Below are 22,782 nucleotides of genomic sequence, written 5' to 3'. Positions count from 1 at the left end.
GTCAGTTCCTGAGAGATCTCAGGGGTCCAGGTTAGTTGAGGCTTCTGGTCTTCTATTGGGGTCTTCCTCCTCCTCACCTTCTTCCAGCTTTTCCCTATTCAAACACAGGGGTCACAAGCTTCTGTCCATTGGGTGGGTGTATCTACACCTGATGCTTTCAGCGGTTATTTGGTCCCTTTGAAGGCAGTCATGTTAGACTCATGTTTGTAAGAAAAATATAGCATCAATAATAAATAGTGTCAGGCCTTGAGGTCTCCCCTCGAGTTGAATCCCAGTTTGGACTGGTCACTGGACCTCCTTTCCCTTAGGCTCTTCTCCATTTTTGGCCCTGCAGTTCTTTTAGACAGGAACAATTCTGGGTCAGAGTTTTTGACTGTGGAATGACTCCATCCATTTGTTATCCTGTCTGTCTATTAGAAGCATACTCTACAAGTTCTCTCTCCCTCTGTAGAGCATTTCATCTAAGGCCCCTCTCTTTGAGTCCTGAGAGTCTTTCACCTCCCAGGACTCTGGATATTATCTTAAGAAGCAATTGAAGCAGTAAAGCCCAGTTCATTTTTGGTGTGCCGTTCTTCGGCTAAACATCTGGGGTATCATAATAAGCAGGCTAGTTAGCCATATGGAATATGGAACAAGCCAGTAAGCAGGACCTCTCCATGGCCTCTGAAGCAGTTCCAGCCTCCAGGGACCTGCCCTGTTGTGACTTGTTTTGTGAAGTGTATGGCATACAAACATTTTCTATCAGCTTGCTTTAAGGATATGGTGTTTCACTGTAGCAATAGGACACTGTTGGTAGGACAAACCAACAATCAACAGATTAGGAAAAGATCTTTACCAATCCTACAACAGATAGAGGGCTTACATCCAAAATATACAAAGAACTCAAGAAGTTAGACTGCAGGGACACAAAAAACCCTGTTAAAAAATGGGGTTCAGAGCTAAACAAAGAATTGACAGCTGAGGAATGTCGAATGGCTGAGAAGCACCTACAGAAATGTGCAACATCTTTAGTCATAAGTGAAATGCAAATAAAAACAACCCTGAGATTCTACCTCAAACCAGTGAGAATGGCTAAGCTCAAAAACTCAGGTGACAACAGATGCTGGCAAGGATGTGGAGTAAGAGGAGCACTCCTCCATTGTTGGTGGGATTGCAGACTGGTACAACCATTCTGGAAATCAATTTGGAGGTTTCTCAGAAAATTGGACATTGCACTACCAGAGAACCCAGCTATACTCTCTTGGGCATATACCCAAAAGATGCTCCAACATATAACAAAGACACATGCTCCACTATGTTCATAGCAGCCTTATTCATAATAGCTGGAAGCTGGGAAGAACTCAGATGCCTTTCAACATAGGAATGGAGGCAAAAATATGGTACATCTACACAATGGAATACTACTCAGCTATAAAAAACAATGACTTTATGAAATTCATAGGAAAATGGATGGAAAATATCATCCTCAGTAAGGTAACCCTATCACAGAAAAACACACTTGGCATGTACTTATTGATAAGTGGATATTAGCCCAAATGCTCCAATTACCTTGGATGCATGGAACACATGAAACTCAAGAAGGATCACCAAAATGTGAATGCTTTACTACTTCTTTTAATGGGAAACAAGAGTACCCTTGGGAAGTAATAGGGAGGCAAAGTTTAGAAGACAGGCAGAAGGAACACCCATTGAGAGCTGCCCCATATGTGGCCCATACATACACAGCCACCAAACTAGATAAGATGGATGAAGCAAAGAAGTGCAGGCCGACAGGAACTGATGTAGATCTCTCCTCAGAGACAAAGCCAGAGTACAGCAAATATATAAGCGAATGTCATCATTAAACCACTGAACTGAGAACGGGACCCTGGTTGAAGGAATCTTAGAAAGGACTGAAAGAGTTTGAAGGGGCTTGAAACCCCTTATGAACAACAGTGCCAACCAACCAGATCTTCCAAGGACTAAGCCACTACCCAAAGACTATACATGGACTAACCCTGGACTCCAACTGCATACGTAGCAATGAATAGCCTAGTAAGAGCACCAGTGGAAGGGTAAGCCCTTGGTCCTGCCAAGGCTGAACCCCCAGAAAACATGCTTTTTGAGGGGAGGGAGGTAATGGGGGGAGGATGGGGAGGGGAACATCCACAGAGACGGGGAGGGGGAGGGGTTAGGGGGATGTTGGCCGAGAAACCGGATAGGGGAGTAAAAATTGAAATGTAAATAAGAAATACTCAAGCTAATAAAGATGAAAAAAAATTATGGTAATGTGGGTGGATGGGGAGAGGAACAGCCATATAGAAGGGGAGGGTGAGGCTTTAGGGGCTGATGGACAGGAAACTTGGAAAGTGAATAACATTTGAAATATAAATAAGAAATACCCAATTTAATAAAAATGAAAGAAAAATAAAGAAAAGAAAAAAATCACAAAAAAAGTTTGGTATAAGCATAATAAGTGTAGTATATTACAGCCCTATTTATTAGATGTATGTTAAGTAATCAGATATTAAATTTATTGTTTGTCTAAGGCAGCGAATTATATAGTGATCAAGAAAAAAGTTATAGACTTTATCATGATAAATATTTTAATGACTTACAGTGTAATATTTATTTATTCAAAAGACTTCTTACATAGAATAGAAAATTCTGAGAAGGCAAAAGATCAAAATCAATAAAAAAATGTTCTGTTGAGTGACATTTTAAATCATAAACAAGTAAATAGTTAAATAGTAAATGTTGCCAATAATGATCTTATTTTTGAGAATTACAGGACTTCCTTATATATTATTCCTATCAATAAGTCAAAATAAATTTATGCATGTAGTTAAAATGTAACATATATTATAAACTATCAATTTGAAGTATTTTAAAGTACTCATTTTGAAAATGTAGAAAAAGAAATGATTAAAGATTAAAATAAGTGAAAACATACATGCACACTTTATATATTTTCAATGTATAAGTGGGCAATTCTAACTTGATATGATATAATATAAAATCAATACCAAATTTTAAAGAGAGCAGAATAATGAAACTAGTCAACATGTCAATTATTTTCCTTTCCAGTGGTCACATTTTCTGTTTACCAAAGTACATAAGATTGTTATTTGAAATGTGGCTTCTTTTCCCATTGTTTTCTTTCTTCAGTAGGCTACAAGAAAACTCATTAAGTATGTGCCTCAAATTTTTGAATTGTAAAATGCTAGAGATGTGGAGCACATTGTAGTAAAAATTTAGACTACCTCACAAAGGTGGCTGTCTTCCATTTTTTTATGTCCTTGCTTTTATTGAATATTTTTTTTATTTACTTACATTTCAAATGTTATCCCTTTCTCAGTTACCCACCACAACCCCCCTATCCCATCCCCATCCCCCTGCTTCTATGAGGGTGTTCCCCCACCTATCCACCCACCCTCTCCTGTCTCCCCACCCTGACATTCCCCTGAACTAAGGGTGTCCAGCCTTGGCAGGACCAAGGACTTCTCCCATTGGTGCCCAACAAGGCCATCCTCTGCTACATATGCAGATGGAGCCATGGATCTTTCCATCTGTACTGTCTAGGTACTGGTTTTGTCCCTGGGAGCTCTGGTTGGTTGGTATTCTTGTTCTTATGGGGTTGCAAACACCTTCAACTGCTTCAATCCTTTCTCTAACTCCTCCAATGGGGACCTTATTCTCAGTTCAATGGTTGGCTGTGAATGTTCCCCTCTGTATTTGTTATGTGCTGGCAGAATAGTCACTATAAACACATATCTAAGTATTTTTTTAATCTTCACATGTAATGTTCTCAATTTACACTTAGTAAAGGTGATAGAACTTGAAAAGTCATTTATCTTTGTCTCCCAATATTTCAACTTCTTGCTTTACCTAAGTCCTCTGAAATCTTCATTGCTGTAGGAAAACATTTTAAAAAATCCTTTTGATCTATGTACCTTGATAGTTACTAATGTTAATGAAATGATTTTAAATAAAACCAGTGCTAAAATTCTTCCAAGATTTATGTAAAGAAGGAAGTGTAGAGAGGAATTCAAATTTCAACAGTAAATCACTGTGCAGGGTGGTTGTTTCCCTATTTCCATACTTACATACAGTTACTTCTATTGTTGCCAACTGCAATTTAGTAGTTGAGAGTTAGTTTTGATAATATAAAGTACTTCAGAGGGAAAATTATCCTGGAAATTACGTTTCTATTTCTTCTACTGTCTATTAATAAAGGAAAATATAGTAACTAACAGAATATCACAATATTGATAATATCCAATATTGGGAGTTAGATTATAGATATTAAAATGTGAACAATTTACATTGATTATATAATTTTATATATGAATACTGTGAAATTATAAAAAATATATATTGGCAAAATTATGCTCAAGGTTATCATTCTTATTGCTGCTGTTAATTTTGTCATTTAAGTGCATATTATGGAAAACAAATTATCAAGAAATTTTTATTTGAAAAATAAATACACAAGATGATTACATAACTTACATTATCTTATTAATTTAACATAATTATACATAATATTATTACTATATGTATTTACCAGTAGATATTTTATCCATTATTTCTTACTGCACTTACTTTTATAATTATCTTTCTTTACTATTTCACAAGTTGAGAGCTACATTGCAGTGACCATTAAAGATGAATTCTGTGAAGAACATCCGTAAGTTTTTCATCCTATTTAATAGATTATGGAATCAGACATATCAATTTGCAGACCTTTCAATAGAAAGTTGAATTTAATGGCTTCATGTAGATTTATATTCCTTACTTGTTAAAAAATCAAAAGTATGTATATATTCCTGTCTCTCTCCATTTTCTATTTTTTCTGCCATGCTTATCTTGCTAATGATTTTCCTTTCCATTTGATTTGGTGGCTGCATTATTTAATTGTCTCACTGAGAAAGAAGGAAGAAGACATAATGTATTTGAAATTTTTGTTGTGATAGTTGTTGTTAGGCTTTGATGTAGATTTACATTTTGCTTTAAGTGAACTTTAATGAAAAATGGATAACATGTTAAAACACAAACAAAATTTTACAAAATATTTGAATTTAATTTACACTTCACTTTACCCAATTGAATCAAAAATTCAAATTATTGCTACAAATTGATTGCTGGAAAACATTGCTGATTAACATAGACTTTTGGCATTCTTTATAGAATGGTGTGTATTAAAGAAAACAGCAAAATTCTGAATGTAAAGGAAATAATATAGCACAGGCAGCCCAATGGAGAAGTTAGAGGAAGGACTGAAGGAGCTGAAGGGGTTTGCAACCCCATAGGAAAAACAACAATATCAACCAACCACACCCCAAGAGTAAACCACCAACCAAAGAAGACACATGGAGGGTCCTGTGGCTCCAGCTGCATAAGTAGCAGATGATGGCATTGTCTGGCATCCATAGGAGACGCACTTGGTGCTGTAAAGGTTTATTTTTTCCAGTGTTAGAGAATGTCCGGGTGCTGAGGTAGGAATGAGTGTGTCGGAGCAGGAGCATTTTCATGGAAGAAGGGAGTAGGGAGGAGGAATGGGAGGAGGGAAAGAGTATACCATTTGAAATGTAAAATTAAAGAAAACTACTTTTGAGCACCACAAAAAAAAAAAAAAAAAGGAAATGATGAACAGGTTGTTTAGGTTTCATTCAGATTCCAGCCTACAAATAGATTTTAATACTATTATCAGATACATTTATTTCCATCTTCTCATTGATTAAACAATATAAAACTTACTGTGGCAAGAGTATGAAAACTTAATATGATTATGTGGATCACATATTAAAATACCTGCTTCATATTTGTTTACATACAGCTGCTTATATATTTGTTTACAATCAGAAAGTTTGGGCTTATGTAGAAATTATAAGCTGCATTTAATAAATACCAATTGTATTGTCATGGGAATACATTAGTCTGCAGTTATTAAAACTAAAAAGGAATTCTCAAATAATTGTATTAAGCCATAAGTTCAAGTAAAATAAATGGAGCATCAAGGAGAAATCTATGAATGTTCCATTCTACAGCCATATCCTACTCTATTTACTTTTATTTCATGAAATTTAATTTCATAGTTTGACTCCATGTATTTCCATTTAGTCTCTGTATTTCTCTTTTATAATTAATTCTGTTTTTTATTTTTACACTCAAGATTTCATTCCCCTCCCGGTCCACCCTCCTACTTTCCACATCCCATACCTCCTCCAGCCCTGCCCCACGCCCCAGGTCTCCACTAGGATGTCCCCACCCAACCCACACCACCAAACCACTAAATTCCCTGAGGCCTCAAGTCTCCTGAGTACTAGAAGCATCTTCCCTGACTAAACCCAGACACAGCAGTCCTCTGCTTGATATATATATATATATATATATATATATATATATATATATATATATGGGTACTCATCTTAGCTGGTGTATGCTGCCTTGTTGGAGAGATATTGGGGTTCCAGGCTAATTGAGACTGCTGGTCCTCTTACAGGGCTGCCTCTTCCTCAGCGTTTTCCAGCTTTTCCCTAATTCATCCACAGGGTTCAGCAGCTTCTGTTCGTTGGTTGGGTGCACATATCTGCATCTGACTCTTTCAGCTGCTTGTTGGGTCTTTCAGAGGGCAGTCATGATAGTTCCCTTTTTGTGAGTGCTTCATAGCTTCAGTAATGCTGTCAGGCCTTGGGGCCTCCCCTTGAGCTGGATACACTTTTGGGCCTGTCCCTGGAGCTTTTCTTCCTCAGGCTCTTCACCATTACCATCCCTGCAGTTCTTTCAGACAGGAGCAAATGGATCAGAGTTTTGACTGTGGTATAGCAACCCCATTCCACACTTGATACCCTGTCTTTCTGTTGGAAATGGGCTCTACAATTCCCTCTTCCCTCTGTAAGGACACTTCATTTAGGGTCCCTAAATTGGATTCCTGAGAATCTCTCACCTCCCAGATCTCTGGTACATTCTAGAGGGTCCACCCAACCTCCTACCTCCATAGGTCTTCTGGTTCCATTCTTTCTGCTGGCTCTCGGGGCTTCACTCTTTTCCCCCACTCAATACTAGATCATGTTCCCCTCTCCCCACCCTTGTCCTAGTTCCCTACTCAGTCCATCCCTCCTGCTCCCTTGTGATTGCTTTCTTCTCCCTCCCAAGTGGGACTGAGGCATCCTCACTTAGACAATGCAGCTTGTTGAGCTTTCTGAGTTCCGTGGACTGTATCTTGTGTATTCTGTACCTTATTTTCAGCTAATATCCAAATATTAGTGAGTACATTCATGTTCTTTTGGGCCTGAGTTTCCTCACTTAGGATGATATTTTCTATTTCCATCCATTAGCCTACAAAGCTGAGGATTTCCTACTTCTTAATGGCTGGGTAGTATTCAATTATGTAAATGAAACACGTTTTCTGTATCCATTCTTCTGTCGTGGGACATCTGGGTTGTTTCTATCTTCTGGCTATCACAAATAAGGCTGCTATGAACACAGTGAAATAGGTGCTTCTGTGACATTTTGGCACATCTTTTTGGTATATACCCAGGACTGGTATGGCTGGGTCCTCAGGTAATACGATGTCCAATTTTTTGAGGAACCTCCAAATCGATTTCCAGAGTGGTTGTACCAATTTGCAATCCCAGCAACAATGGAGGAGTGTTCTCTTTCTCCACATCTTCTTTAACATGTGTTGTCACTTCAGGTTTTGATCTTAGCCATTCTGATTGGTGTAAGGTTGAACCTCAGGGTCATTTGATTTGCATTTCTCTGACCACTAAGGAATTTGGACATTTTTTAGGCATTTCTCAGCCACTCGAAATTCCTCTGTTGTGAATTCTCTGTTTAGTTTTATACCCCGTTTTTGACTGGTTTCTTTGTTTTTTTTTTTTTAGTGGTTAGTTTCTTGTGCTCTTCATATATTTTGTATAATAGCCCTCTATCGAATGTGGGGTTAGCGAAGATTTTATTCCCCAGTCTTCAGGTTGACAATTTGTCTTATTGACTATGTCAATTGCCTTCCAGAGGCTTTCCAGGTTCATGAGCTGCCATACATTAATTCTTGATCTTAGAGTGTGAGTCTTTGGCTGGGTCAATGAGTTCAAGGCTCTTTCTCATTTTCTCTTGTGTTAGGTTCAGTATATATGGTTTTATGTTGAGGTCCTTGATTCGCTTAGACTTGAGATTTGTGCCAGGTGACAAATTTGGGTCTATTTTCATTTTTCTACATACAGACAGCCAGTTAGACCAGCAACATTATTGAAGATGCTTCCTTTTTTCCATTCCATATTTTTGGCTTCTTTGTCCAATATCAAGTGTGCATAAGTTTGTGGTTTTATTTTGTGGTCTTCAATTCTATTCCATTGATCAACTGTCTGTCTCTGTACTAGTGCCATGCATTTTTTTTTATCACTATTGCTCTATAGTAGAGCTTGAGGTCAGGAATGGTGATTCCTCCAGATGTTCTTTTATTGTTAAGAATTGTTTTTGCTATTCTGTTTATTTTTTTGTTTTGTTTGTTTTTTTTTGTTTCTTTGTTTGTTTTAGTTTTTTGGGTTGTTGTTGTTTTTTGTCTGTTTGTTTGTTTCTTTGTTTGTTTTTTTTTTTTTTTTTTTTTTTTTTTTTTTTTTTTGCCTTTCCAGGTGCATTAGGAATGGATTTTTCCATGTATTTGAAGTATTGTATTGGGATTTTGATGGGGATTCCAGATCACCTTTGGTTGGTTAGCCATTTTTATTATGTTAATTCTTCCAATCCATAAGCATAGGAGATTTCTTCACTTTCTGAAATCTTTGATTTTTTTTCTTGAGAGACTTGAAGTTATTGTCATAAAGATTTTTCACTTGATTGGTTAGTATTACTGTAAGACATTACATATTATTGTGGCTATTGTAAAGGGAATTGTTTCTCTAATTTCTTTCTCAGCCTGCTTATCATTTGTATAAAGGAAGGCTACTGATTTAGTTGAGTTAATTTTATACCCAGCCACTTTGCTGAAATTGTTCATCAGCTAAAGAAATTCTCTGGCAGAATTGTTGGGGATGGTTAAGTATATGATCATATCATCTACAAATAGTGGTACCTTTATATCTTTTTTGCCAATTTATATCCCTTTGATCTCTGGGTTGTTTTAATGTTCTAGTTAGCACTTCAAAGACTATATTGAATAAATGTGGGGTTGGTAGGCATCCTTGTCTTGTACCAGATTTTAAGTGAATTACTTCAAGTATCTCACCCTTTACTTTGATACTGGCAGTTGGTTTACAGTAAATTGTTTTTATTATGTCTAGGTATGGACCTTGATTTCCAGACCTTTTTGATACTTTAACATGAAGGGGTGTTGTATTTTTTCAAATGTTTTTTCTGCATCTAAAGAGGTGATCATGTGATTTTTTTTCTTCTTTGAGTTTGTGTATATAGTGGATTACATTAATGGGTTTTCACATATTAAAACAACTTTGCATCCCTGGGATGAAGCCTGCATGATTGTGGTGAATGATTGTTTTGATGTGTTCTTGGATTCAGTCTGCATGGATTTTATTGAGTATTTTTGCATCAATATTCATAAGCAAGATTGGTCTTAAGTTCTCTTTTTTGGTTGGGTCATTGTGTGGTTTAAGTATCAGAGAAAATGTTGCTTAATAGAATAAATTAGGTAGTGTTCTTCTGTTTGCATTTCATGGAATAGTGTAGGGAGGCGTATTGATTTTGGGCATGGCCGCTTTGTGACTGCATAGCTCAAGGTGGCTGCTCTGTGACTCTGGGCTGATGGCCACAGATGCTCATCCCTAGGTGGCTGCTGTAAGATTATGAGATTGTTGGACAAAAGCCTCTCCCAGGAAGACCCCGGGAACAATCACAGGATGTTTCAGCCTGAGCAAAACACCAGATGTCCCTGAGCAGATTCCTGAGAAGGGTTAGACCTTTTCAAAGAACATGTCCCTGGAAGACTGTTGCCTCTTTGTTTAAGGAGGATATCTTGCAGTTTAGTGATTCACCCTATATCCCTGGGCACTTCCCAATACTCCTCCACCCTAATCTTCAGTTCCCCCTTCTATTCCTGTCTCAGAGCTTTAAATGCTGTACATTTCTCTCAATAAACGAGACCTTGACAACGGAACTTTTCCTTGGTCTCCTTCTTTTCTCCACCCCCTTGACTTACAGGTAGAAAGCCTCTTTGGGACCATGAATAACTGGGTTCCCGCTGGCGGAGGCAGAATAGTACGACAATTATTGGTATTAAGTCTTCTTTGAATGTCTAGTAGAATTCTGAACTAAATCTATCTGGCTCTGTGCTTTTTTGGTTGGGAGGTTATTGATGTCTTCTATTTCCTTATGGGGTATAAACCTGTTTAGTAAGTTTACCTGCTCTTGACTTAACTTTGGCTTTTGGTATCTGTCTAAAAAAAACTGTCCATTTCACCTAGATTTTCCAGTATTGTTCAGAATAGGCTTTTGTTATAGGATCTGATGATTTTCTGTTTCTGTTGTTATGTCTCCTTTTTGTTTACTGACTTTGTGAATCTGGATATTGCCTCTGTGCCCTTTATTAGTTTGGCTAGGGGTTTAATTCCCTCAAAAAACCACCTTTGCTTCTGTTGATTCCTTGTATTTTTCTCTTTGTTTCTATTTGGTTGACTTCAGGCCTGAGTTTGACTTTTTTCCTACCTTCTATTCCTTTTGGGTGAATTTGCTTCTGTTTATTATAGAGTTCTCAGGTGTGCTGTTAAATTGCTAGTGTGAGATCTCTTGAATTTCTTTACAAGGGCACTTAGTGATTTAAATTTCCTCTCAGAATTGCTTTCATTGTGTCCCATAAATCTGGCTATGACGTGTCAACATTTTCATTATTCTCAGAAGTTTTTAATTTCTTTTTTTTTATTTCTTCCCCAAACAAATTATCATTGAGTAGAGAGTTGTTCAGTTTCCACATGAATGTGGGTGTTCTATTGTTTCTGATGTTATTGAAAACCAGCTTTAGGGCAGGGTAGACTGATAGGGTGCATGAGATTATTTCAATCTTCTTTTACTGATTGATGTTTGCTTTGTGACCAATTATATGGTTGATTTTGGAGACAGTATTAGGAGGTGCTGAGAAAAAGGTGTATTCTTCTGCTTTAGGGTGAAATGTTCTATAAACATCTGTTAAATCCATTTGGTTCATAATCTGTATTAGATTTAGTGTGTCTCTGTTTTGTTTCTGTTTCAATGATCTTTCCGTTGGTGTTGAAGTCTCCTATCACTATGGTGTGGGGTTCAATGGGTGTTTTGAACTTTAGTAAAGTTTCTTTTTGGAATGTGGGTGCCCTTGAGTTTGGTGCACAGATGTTCAGAACTGAAAATTTCTTTTCGTGGGTTTTTCCTTTGATGAATATAAAATGTCCTTCCTCATCATGCCTGATAACTTTTGGTTGAAAGTTTATTTGATTGGATATTAGGATGGCAACTCCAGCTTGTTTCTTGGGACCATTTACTTGGAAGACCTTTAGCCATCTTTGTACTCTGAGATAGTCTCTGTCTCTTATTGAGGTAGGTTTCTTGTGTGCATCAAAATGCTGGCTCTTGTTTACTTATCAAGTCTGTTAGCTTGTCTTTGTACAGATGAGTTGAGTCCATAAACATTGAGGCATATTAAAGCTAGATGATTGTTGGTTTCTGTTATATTTGTTTTCGTAGGTGGTTTCATGTGCTTGTGGTTCTCTCCTTTTGGCTTTTTTGTGAGATGCTTAATGTCTTGTCTTTTCTTTGGGTAGGTACCTTCATTTTGTTGGCCTTTTCTTTCTAGGATCTTCTAGGAGGGTTGGATTGCTACATAGATACTGTTTGAATTTCCTTTATTCCTGTAATATTTTGGTTTCCCCATCTATGTTGATTGAGTTTTTGCTGTGTGTAGTAGCCTGAGCTGGCATTTGTGTTGTTTAAGAGTTTGTATGTTCTCTGACCAGTCTCTTCTGGTTTTCATAGTCTCTGTTGAGAAGTCTGGTGTAATTCTAGTAGGTCTTCCTTTGTACATTACTTGGCTCTATTACCTTGCAGATTTTAATATTCTAACCTTGTTCCATGGGTTTAGTGTTTTGATGATTATGTGATGAGCAGATTTTCTTTTCTGGTCCCATTTGGTTGGTGTCCTATAAGCTTATTGTACCTTTATGGCCATCTCTTTCTTTAAGTTGGGGAAGTTTTCATCTTTGATTTTGTTGAAGATGTTTTCAGGACCTTTGAGCTGGGAATCTCTAGCTCCATTCTCCTCTATTCCAATTATTCTTTGATTTTTGTCTTTTCATTGTGTCCTGAATTTCCTGGATATTTTTGGGGTAGAAGTTTTTATATGTTTAGAATTTTCTTTGACAATTATGTCAATCTCCTTTTTATATATTTTTCTTTCTCTCTTTCTTTCTTTTATTCTTTCTTTTTTTAAATTGGATTTTTTATTAATATTTTGAACATTATTGCCTTTCCCGGTTTTGTGGCCATAAGCCCCCTATCCCATACTCTTTCGCTTCTTCTATGAGGGTTTTCCCCCACCCCAATCACCCCCTTTCCCACCCCTCTGACATTACTCATGTGTCAATCTCTTCTAAGGTATCTACTGCACCTGATATTCTCTCTTCTATCTCTTGTATTCTGTTGGTGAGACTTACATCTGTAATTCCTGACCTCTTTCCTAGGTTTTTCAGTTCCAGATTTGCCTCCATTTGTGTGATTTTTTATTTTTTTATTGTTTCTACTTTCACTTTTAAGTCTCGGACCATGTTATCCAATTCCTTTACCTGTTCAATTTGTTTTTCTTTATTTCTTTAAGGAATTATTTTTTGTTTCCTCTTCCAGGGCTTTGACCTGTTTACTTGTTTTTGTTTTTTTTGTTTTTTGTTTTTTTTTGCCTTTCTTTCAGTGAGGTATTTATATCCTCTTAAAGGACTCTAGTATCTTCATAAGATAGAATTTTAGGTCAGCATCCTGCTTTTTCAGGTGTGTTGGTATATGCAGGGCTTGCTGTGGTGGGAGAACTGAGTTCTGATGATGGCCACATATATTGGGTTCTGTTGCTTATGATCTTACATTTGCCTCTTGCCCTCTGGTTGTCTCTGTTGTTTACTGGTCTGGGTGACTGTCTGGAGTCTGTCTCTTTGTCCATGGATTGCCACAGGTCTCCTGTTGGGTGTGCTGCACTGGCTGTAGCAGTTCTTCTGTGGGGTCTTTCAACTGGAGGGTATTCAGATGGGCAGAGAAGCTACAGATTTGTTGCCTTGACTTCAGTAGGTCTCCTGGGAGGTCTTTAGACTCTTGGTTCTTTGGAGGAGCATTCAAATTCTTATCCTGTGTGAAGCTGTTCTGGGGTTTAAGGCGGGTTGTGGACTGTGGTTTCTGTTTGCAGCAGACTCCAGAGTTGCTTTCAGTGTTTTGGGTCAGTTTCTCTGTATGCCACAGAGCGCCAGGGAGGTATCGACTGAGGTGTCAGTTGCCCATGTGCCCTGTATACAGAGATACTCCTGGGATGCCTTCAAGCTGTGGAGTCCTGAGTGCATTGGACCTCTTGGGATGCCTCCATCTATGGTGTCAGATACCATGGGTGCAGGAGATCTCCTTGGATACTTTATTAAACGGTATCAAATGCTCTGAGTGCTGACAATCTTCTGATATGGCTTCTTCTGGAGAGCAGACTAGCTAGGAGTGAAATGCTCTGAGTGCAGTGCATCCTCTGGTATGCCTCAGAAGATAGCCTCTTCCTGGGAACAGCAGCTATGGGACAGTGGGAGGGTGCTTACCAAATGGTCTGATTGAAAGAGGATTCTCTGGTATGCCTCAAGATATAGCCTCTTCCAGGGAGCAGACTAGCTAGCTGTCTGTCCCAGCACAAAGGACCAGGTGGAAGCTAGCCTCTGAATTTCTATGCTTCAAACAACCTCAACAGTTGTCATTTTTTGTCAAAGACAGTGTAGCAACAAGTTAGTCCCAGCACTTGGCAGTCAAGGGGAGGTAGATTTCTGTGAATTCAAACTAGACTTGTTTGCACATGAAGTGCCCAGTTAGACAGGGTTACATAATTAGGTCCTGTCAACAAGAAAAAGAAAAAAATGAAAAAATGCATTCTAAGACTTAGATTTATTTTAAATTATTTGTTTGGCAAGCTGAAGAGGGATGATACAGAAAAATTCATTACATATAGTAATCAAAATTCCCACTATTCATGGATTGACATGTTTGACTATTTTTGTGTCTTCTATTTCTTCACATTCTGTCCAGAAGATGTCCTGAGATACTCGAAATTTTTATGGACACAATTTCCTAATCTTCCATCTAACTGACATTTGTTTCTTTTTCATACAAATGAGCCTGCAGAGGACCAAATCAAATTCAATATTTTTTCAATATTTCTGAATGTTATTATTTTGATTCAGTTATTTTTTTCTGAGGCAGTCCCATAGTAGTAAATATTTGTACTGCTAAGTTTTACAAATAGAAGTAATGTTTAATTAGACACATTAGATTATATACCACAGAATTATGTATTGAAAATTTTGAGTGAAAACAAAAGGATTCAAAAGCACGTAAACCGGGATGATATTTTGAAAAGCTAAGTAGGATTGGGCAGTCATGATGGTCTATGCTTGTAATCGCAATGTTGAAAAGCAGAAACTGCTTTCATTGGTTCCATCTATTCCTGGCCTTTCTGACAGTCAGAAGTCGGTCTACAAGTATAGCAGAGTATCATTATGAAGCATATTTCTCCTTTCTTTCTTTCTTTCTTTCTTTCTCTCTCTCTTTCTTTCTTTTTATTTCGTTTCTTCCTTCCTTCCTTCCTTTCCTTCTTTCATTCTTCAATGAATATTTGATTCTTTTGTTGTTTTCTGTGCCATCCATCCTCTGTTTTCTGGTATCCAGTGAGTGTCAAGTTGGAATTTCTCCTAGGACATTGGTCTCAAGCTGATCAAAATACTAGGTTAGCTATCCCACAATTTCTGTCCCCATTTATGCCAGCACATTATACTTATGGTACAACTGTAGATCTGTTATACTCTGTAGATCCAGGACAAATTGGTTCTGTGGTTTCTGGTCCAGCTGGAAATGCTCAAAGTGTTACAGCTCTCAGAAGCAAAGCCCACGCAAGGTACAAGATCTCCCTGCTACTGTGGCAACACCAATGCCAGAAGCAGAGGATGGTTACAGCAGGTGGGGAGGGCAGTGAAGGGCAGTGGCATTAGCCTACTTTGCCAGGTAGGTCCAAGATCCAGCAAAAAAAAAAAATGCTTCGGGAGAAAAAACTCTTCCTCAAAGTGTTACAACTCAGTAAATTAGCCACTCTCAGGACATTCTCAGTGAAATAACTTTTGCACTTTATTGCATCTATATAAGAACTTTATAAACATGGAAGAGTAAGATGGGATACAGGAGTAGATGGTTTTGCTCAGCTTAAGATGCTAGTGGTGCTCTATTTGTATGGGGTAGGACTTCAGGTGTTTTCCCTAGTAATTGATTGCCATGGCCCTGTCAGTGGAGTGTCATCATTACCTTTTCCAAAGCAAATAGAGTCAGGCAGGGAGTTGGCCCCACTTCTACCATTTTCAATTCTGAGTTTCACGGAGTTTGTGATCACATAACCTTACCAGTTGTTCTGTCTGGTAGCACAATCCACTTGCCCCACATAGATCAAAGCTTTCGTGGCTGGCTTGGGGTCCTAATCCCTCTACGGGAAGCATTGTTCAGCTACAGGAGATGGCTGATTCAGGCTTCATATCCTCCCTTACTGGGAATCTTAGCTAGGATCACACTAATTGATGTCTGGGAGTTTCCATTTCAGTTTCTACCTTGCCCTCAAATTGCCTCCCAATTTGAGTTGTCTCTCCCAGTAATCCATCCTCCCCCATATCATTCCTCCTCTTTCTATCCTCACCTACCCTGATTACACCTGCAATATCTATTCTGTTTTTACTTCCCAGGGAGATCCATGCATCATACCTTGAGCATTCCTTGTTATGTAGCTTCTCTGGGTTTTTATATTACAGCATGACTGCTCTTTGATTTAAAGTCAATATCCACTTATAAATTATTATATACCTATATTAGTGTTTCTGTGTCTGAGTTACCTCACTCAGGATGGTTTCTTTACAGTTTCATTCATTTTCCTACAAAATTCATGATGTTTTTGTTTTTAGTGGATGAATAGTATATGAATGTATAGATGTATCTTATTTTCTTTATCTATTCTTCAGTTGAGGACGATCTAGGTTATTTCCAGTTTTTTAATATTTTGAATAAAGCTGCTATGGCTATAGTTGAGCAAGTTTCCTTGTGATGTAGTGGGGTGTCTTTTGGGCATATGGACATTGTTGATATAGATGGGTCTTGAGGTAACTGGTGTCCAAATTTTCTGAGAAACTGCCATAGTGATTTGTAAACTGGCTGTACAAGTTTCAGCTCTCATGAGCATGCATTACTGAATTTTGGTAAGCTTTCATGTTTTCTAGATAGCTATGAGTTTGTTTTGTCCACTATTAGGTGGAAACTTTATTTATTTATTCTTCTATCATACAATACACCCCAACAACAGTTTACCTTCTGTCCACTTCTTCCTATTCCTCCCTATCACATTTTTCATATTCATTTAATGTCTTAAGTTTCTCTTCAGAAATAGAGAGGCCTCTCAGCATATTAAGATACAACAGAAGTAGCCACAAACCATATCAACGCCAGACTCACAACTCTGTAAGAAGAAAAGGGTCCCAAGTGTAGGAAAAAGAGTTAGATACACACCCACTCTCACATTTAGAAATTTAGTAAAACACAAATGTCACAATTATAGCATATTATAACAGACATAGTAAGGATGCATGTAGGCTCTGTGATTGATGTTCCAGCCTATTTGAGACCCCACAAACCCTGCTTCGTTAATTCAGTCAGCTATATTTTCATGTTGTCCTTGGTGCCAATTCTTCAAGTACTCAAGTTCCAAAGGGAACAATCAGATGGAGAGATGTTGGCTCTCTCTTCACCTAAGGTTTGCTTAAAAGTCTCTGCATCTGCTCTCATCAGATGACCTAGAAAGTCTCTCTGATGATGAATGATCTAGGCACTTATATGTGAGTATAGAAGAATATCATTAGGATTTTTTTTTCATTCGTTGTCTGTTCTGTCTCTGGACTCTTTCGAGAAGTATGCTAGCCAAGCAGGCATGGACTCTCTCTGTTGGCACGGGCCTGAAATTAGACCAGTTATTGGTTAGTCACTTCCCCTAATTCTGTGTCTTCATTGCTTCAGGAGATCTTACAGGATGGACAGTTTGCAAAAGAAAGGTTTTATGACTGGGTCGATGTATCAGTCTCATAGTGGATACAGAGAATGACCATCACAGACTCCATATCCTCTATTACCATTAGTCCTTGATAGGATCACACTCCTACCAATCTGAATTTCTACTGAAATGTGTTTCCACATTGCTCCCCAAATGTCCTCCAATTCCAGTCATCTCTCAGTATATTCTCCTCAGTATATTTTCTCAGTATATTTCCCATCTCCCAAACCTGTTCCCACTGTTTCCGCCCCCTAGCCCTCTCACAAAATCCATTGTATTTCCCCTTCCTAGGTAGATCTATGTAATCCCCTTTGAGCTTACCTTGTTATTTTGCTTTACTGGTTGTACAGATTGTAGCATAATTACCATTTACTTAATAGATAATAGCTATCAATATGTAAGTATATACCAAATTTATCTTTCTGGGTCTGGGTTACTTCACCCAGCATGATTTTTTTCTAGTTCCATCCATTTGCCTGAAATATTATGATCTCCTTTGTTAAACAGCTCAATAATAGCCCAATCATATAAGACCACATTCTATTTTCCACTCTTCAGTTTCGGTATATAGTCTGTTTAGAGGTTTAGGTTATTATAAATAAAGACAACATGAAATTACTCTTTACAGTAAGATAGATTGTCCATAGAGTATATGGTATAATTGGGTTTTGAGGTAGATGGACACCTGGTTTTCTGAGGAATTATCACATTGATTTTCATAGTGGTTGTACTCCGATTAGCAATAGAGGAGTGATCTGCTTGACACACTTACTAGCTGTCACTGTGCTATTGATCTTAGAGATTCTGACAAGTTTAAGGTAGAGTCCTAAAATATACTTGTTTTCATTTCCCTGATAGCTAAGGGTTTTAATTATTAGCCATTGAGATCCCTCTATTTAGAATTTTCTGTCTAGTCCTATAACCCATTTCTAAATTAGATTGTTTGGTTTGCTGATTTCTAGTTTTTTGAATTCCTTATATATTTAAGATATTATCCATTTGTTAGATATGGAATTGGTGAAAATCTTTTTCTAATTTGTAGGCTACCAGGAAAATTTTACCCTTTTGTGTGTGTGCTACTCAGCACTAAATATGAGGATGCTTAGTGAAGTATTTCATGAGAGATTAAATTAAATTGACATCTGTAAATTCATGCCATCCAAACATAGAATTTAATATATATGTAATATATACATACATACATACATGTGTGTGCGTGTGCGTGTGTGTGTGTGTGTGTGTGTGTGTGTGTGTGTGTGTGTATGTGTGTGTGCTGTTATTGAGTCAGTCTTTATAGTGGAAATTTCTGGTTTCTACACCAACTCATTTGTGTCACAGAAAGTAAACACTTGTGAAGGCACATGATATGTAGAAATAATATAAATCGAACCCCATAAACAGTGAGAGGAGGGTCTTGTATTGCTATGCTGTGCAACGCTTCGCTGGTCTACATTGGTCTTTGTTGATATTCACTTAGTAGAGAGATGAATGTCAAAGAACTTATTGTGGTAGTCCAGGTGCTATGGCTGACTTGTGCTCATTGGGCAGAGTCCTGCTATTTCTGCTAGATTATGCCACCTCTACTGATTCACATTTGATGTTTCTATTGAACTGGACTGATGTTATCCTTACACTGAAGTGCCGAATCACCCCCAAGGAACTACTTTTAAACAGACACCCAATACCCTTTTCCTATTAACCTTCTTTTATACCTACCACTGGTTGGTGGGTTAGAAGGGAGGTTGAAGTGTTTAAGAATGTTAAATAAAATAAGTTTTGACAAAAAAGTCTAAGTCTACAAATCTCCATTTGCACTTGTGACATATTGGGATGAACGTCTATTACATACCTTCCTCTAAACTTACCTTGCTAAATATTCAATACTACGTGAAGCTTTCCCTTGCATCATCTATTTTTTCAGAAAACTTCAATTAGAGAATTCAAGGTCATACATAGTACATTTTACAGGATGTCTGCTGTCTTCCATGAGTGCTTACTAAGAAATAATATGACTTTTGGCCTTAATTATATTGTGTGCATGTGGTGAGGCATTACTTTATTGATCTCTCATTCAGTTTATTTTGCATTTCACTGTCCGTGCACTCAGTGTAGATGTGCAGTTGCTTGTTTTATCACTAGTTCTTTGTAAATGATTTTTTCATGTGTAAAGATTGCACAGCAAATAAAAGATTCCATGGTTAAAATTAAGCGTTATTGATTCCCATATTTTTCATCATGGTTGCATTTTTCTTGGGAGAAGACAATTATATCCAGAAGTTACAGCAATTATCCTGAATACCTAATATTATTAAGGTGGAAATTTGAAAAGTTATTTCCATTACTGGATTTTGTTTTTTCTATATATAAAATATGACATATGTTATGTTTTGGATAAATTCTGTTGTCGTTTATAAAAACTCTGATATATATATATATATGCAATTTTATAAAATGTTCTTGAAAATAAAATTCCTGATACATTATATATTACATTTGTATATTATTTACATTTTTTACATTATGTACTCATTATATAACTATATTAAAGCATATATAATATACAAAGTATAGTGTTATATTATGTATTTTTCATTTTAACTGCTTTCCAGTTAATATTAAAGCATAAGCATTTACAATTTTTTAGATATTGTAGTAAATCACTGTCAAAGTTATCAAATAGTAGCTCTTACCTTTTGAAGGAACAACATTTAGTTTATGCTTCTTATTGTTGGTAAATACTTCAAAATAATATACATATTAGAATGTATTTTCTATCTACCATATTAATTCATAATGATTATTTTATTATAAATATATGCTGTTGGGTGGATAAATTATCATAAAAATCTTACTTTTTTTATTCTTAACTCTGATCAAACTATAGTTTAGAACATCATCAGTCTCTCACAATTGTGTCTCTAGAATTGAAAAATAAAACTCATGACTGCTATTTTTATTAAATTACAATTCAATATACAGCATCTTTCAATAAGCTTTGATGATATCTGCTGGGTATAGTACTAAAAAGCATGCTAGCCAATTTAGGTTGCACACCTTACTCTGTAGTTTGTGTAATATAGGTTATATCATTATATCAGTTTAAATGCAGTGGGATGGGTCTGGAAACACATTTCTCTGAAAACTCTTCACACTCACAGGCACACCCATGCACACTCGCACACACATACACATACATACACACACACACACACACACACACTTACGTGCACGCACACATGATCAAAAATTATGAAGTCATCTTGAAATTAGTAAAACAAACAAACCAAAAAGCTAGAGCCTAACTAAGAAATGGATAGCCTGATTGTTCCCGGTTAATTGAGGCTGAATACATCAATAACCAGAGTAATTCTACAATGGCTATCCCTTATGAGGGATGAGGGGTGAAAACTAAAATACTCAGGTGACAAGACTGGAGTTAGTAAGTGAAACATTTTCTAGAAGCTACTGATCTCTAAACCATGATGAAATCTTAGAAACTCTTGGGCTACCATCTGTGTAAGAACAGCAATGATAGCAACAGATCAAAGCAACTGGGAAGCAAGAGGAAGGGTCACATCTCTTATTATTTTATTCATGATATTATTAATATTAATTCATTAATAATTAATATTATTCATATTCACCGTTTCTTCTTTTCCACATTATCTTCTTCTTCCTCCTCCTCTTCCTCTTCCTCTTCCACCTTTTATGTCTCTGCCATCTTCTTCTTCACCTGCTCCCCTCCTTCTCTTTTACCCCTTTGCTGCTGCTCCTCCTCCTCCTCCTCCTCCTCCTCCTCCTCCTCCTCCTCCCCTCCTCCTCCTCCTCCTCCTCCTCCTCCTCCTCCTCCTCCTCCTCCTCCTTCTCCTCCTCCTCCTCCTCCTGGTACTGCTTCTCTTCCTCCTCTTCCTCTTCCTCTTTTTTCTTTATGGACTGCTACTAAAATGTTCTGCCTACAATTAAGTGAAGATTTCCCCACTATTCAAGGCAATCAAGAAGATTCTTCTAGAGAACACCCTTACTCATTTGATTTTAATTTGATATTTGAGCCTACAATAACACTCACCAAACCTTCTAGGCATGTTTACTCAATAGAATGTTTCCAATTAAGATGGAATCATGAAAATGATGTCATGTTTTCAATAAAGACTGAAATTTAATGTGGAAAAAAGCCTCCTGCCTATTCCATAATTAAAACGTCCAAATAAAAGTGTTCCTATTCTAAGAAGCAGACATTACAATATAGTAAATAGTCAAGTAAATGTATTTACTCTACATAGTTTCTGTTTACTTATCATAGTTTTTCTGGTCTAAATAGTCACACAAATTCTCCTGGTTTGGAAAGAATGTGCACTCCAAACAGTGAGTTGCATCCAAGGACATATTATTTGTAAAAAGGTCTAACATCTCTTAAGCTATTTCAACAAGATACTCTAGTATCATTGTGATTGCATTAACAATGTATGGTTGTTGCTATTATTATATTATCGTTATTTTACAAATTATCAAATGATTTCTTCAAAGATACAGATTAGTGATTACTAATCCAACAGAAAAGCTACACTGTAAATTCTATCCTTCCTCACTATTGAATTATGTATGATATATGTTTATAAATTTACGTGGCATTTTCACATAATTTCACAAGAAACTAAAATGTAGAGGTGATTATCCTGTCAGCTTTGGCTCAATTATATACCTTAATACACAATGCTGCCATTTCTAGTAGCAGTCTGCTTCTTTACATGGTGAAATCATTGTATACCTCAGCATTATTTGACTTCTGCTGTCCCAATTTCTATGGCTAGTAAACCATACCAGAGTCTTTTTTCTTCAAACATTTTGTAACTTTTGTTCAAGTACTCTACTTGATCTCTCTCTCTCTCTCTCTCTCTCTCTCTCTCTCTCTCTCTCACACACACACACACACACACACACACACACTCTTATCCTTACCAAATACCAAATACTGAGATATTGTGTATTTTTAAAAAACAATATTCCAACATACAATGGAGATGAATTATTTGATCTCAAAATTACTTAGAATTGTTTTAGTTAGTACCTAAATATATGTTTTTTGTTTTTTTAAATCATTATCAACTTGAGTACTTCTTATTTACATTTCGATTGTTATTCCTCTTCCCGGTTTCCAGGCCAATATCCCCCTAACCCCTCCCCCTCCCCTTCTATATGGGCTTCCCCTCCACATCCTCCCCCCATTACCGCCCTCCTCCCAACAATCACGTTCACTGGGAGTTCAGTCTTGGCAGGACCAAGGGCTTCCCCTTCCACTGGTGCTCTTACTAGGCTATTCATTGTTTTATAGCTATTGCTTTCATTAATTTATAATCTAATTGATTGCCTGTCAAAGATTATAAGCATCATTTCAGTCATTCATATTTGTTTTAGATCTTTCAATATGGTAGAGTATATGGTGGGATTTTTTAAAAAATAAATGCTCTGCACTACACTGAAAGCTGCTTATGCTATGGTTCTGAATGTACTCTAACATTATC

The sequence above is a fragment of the Rattus rattus genome, chromosome 10 (genome assembly GCF_011064425.1).
Source record: "Rattus rattus isolate New Zealand chromosome 10, Rrattus_CSIRO_v1, whole genome shotgun sequence".
Taxonomy (NCBI): domain Eukaryota; kingdom Metazoa; phylum Chordata; class Mammalia; order Rodentia; family Muridae; genus Rattus; species Rattus rattus.
The sequence above is the reverse complement of the archived record's forward strand: the minus strand, read 5'-3'. Positions refer to the sequence as shown.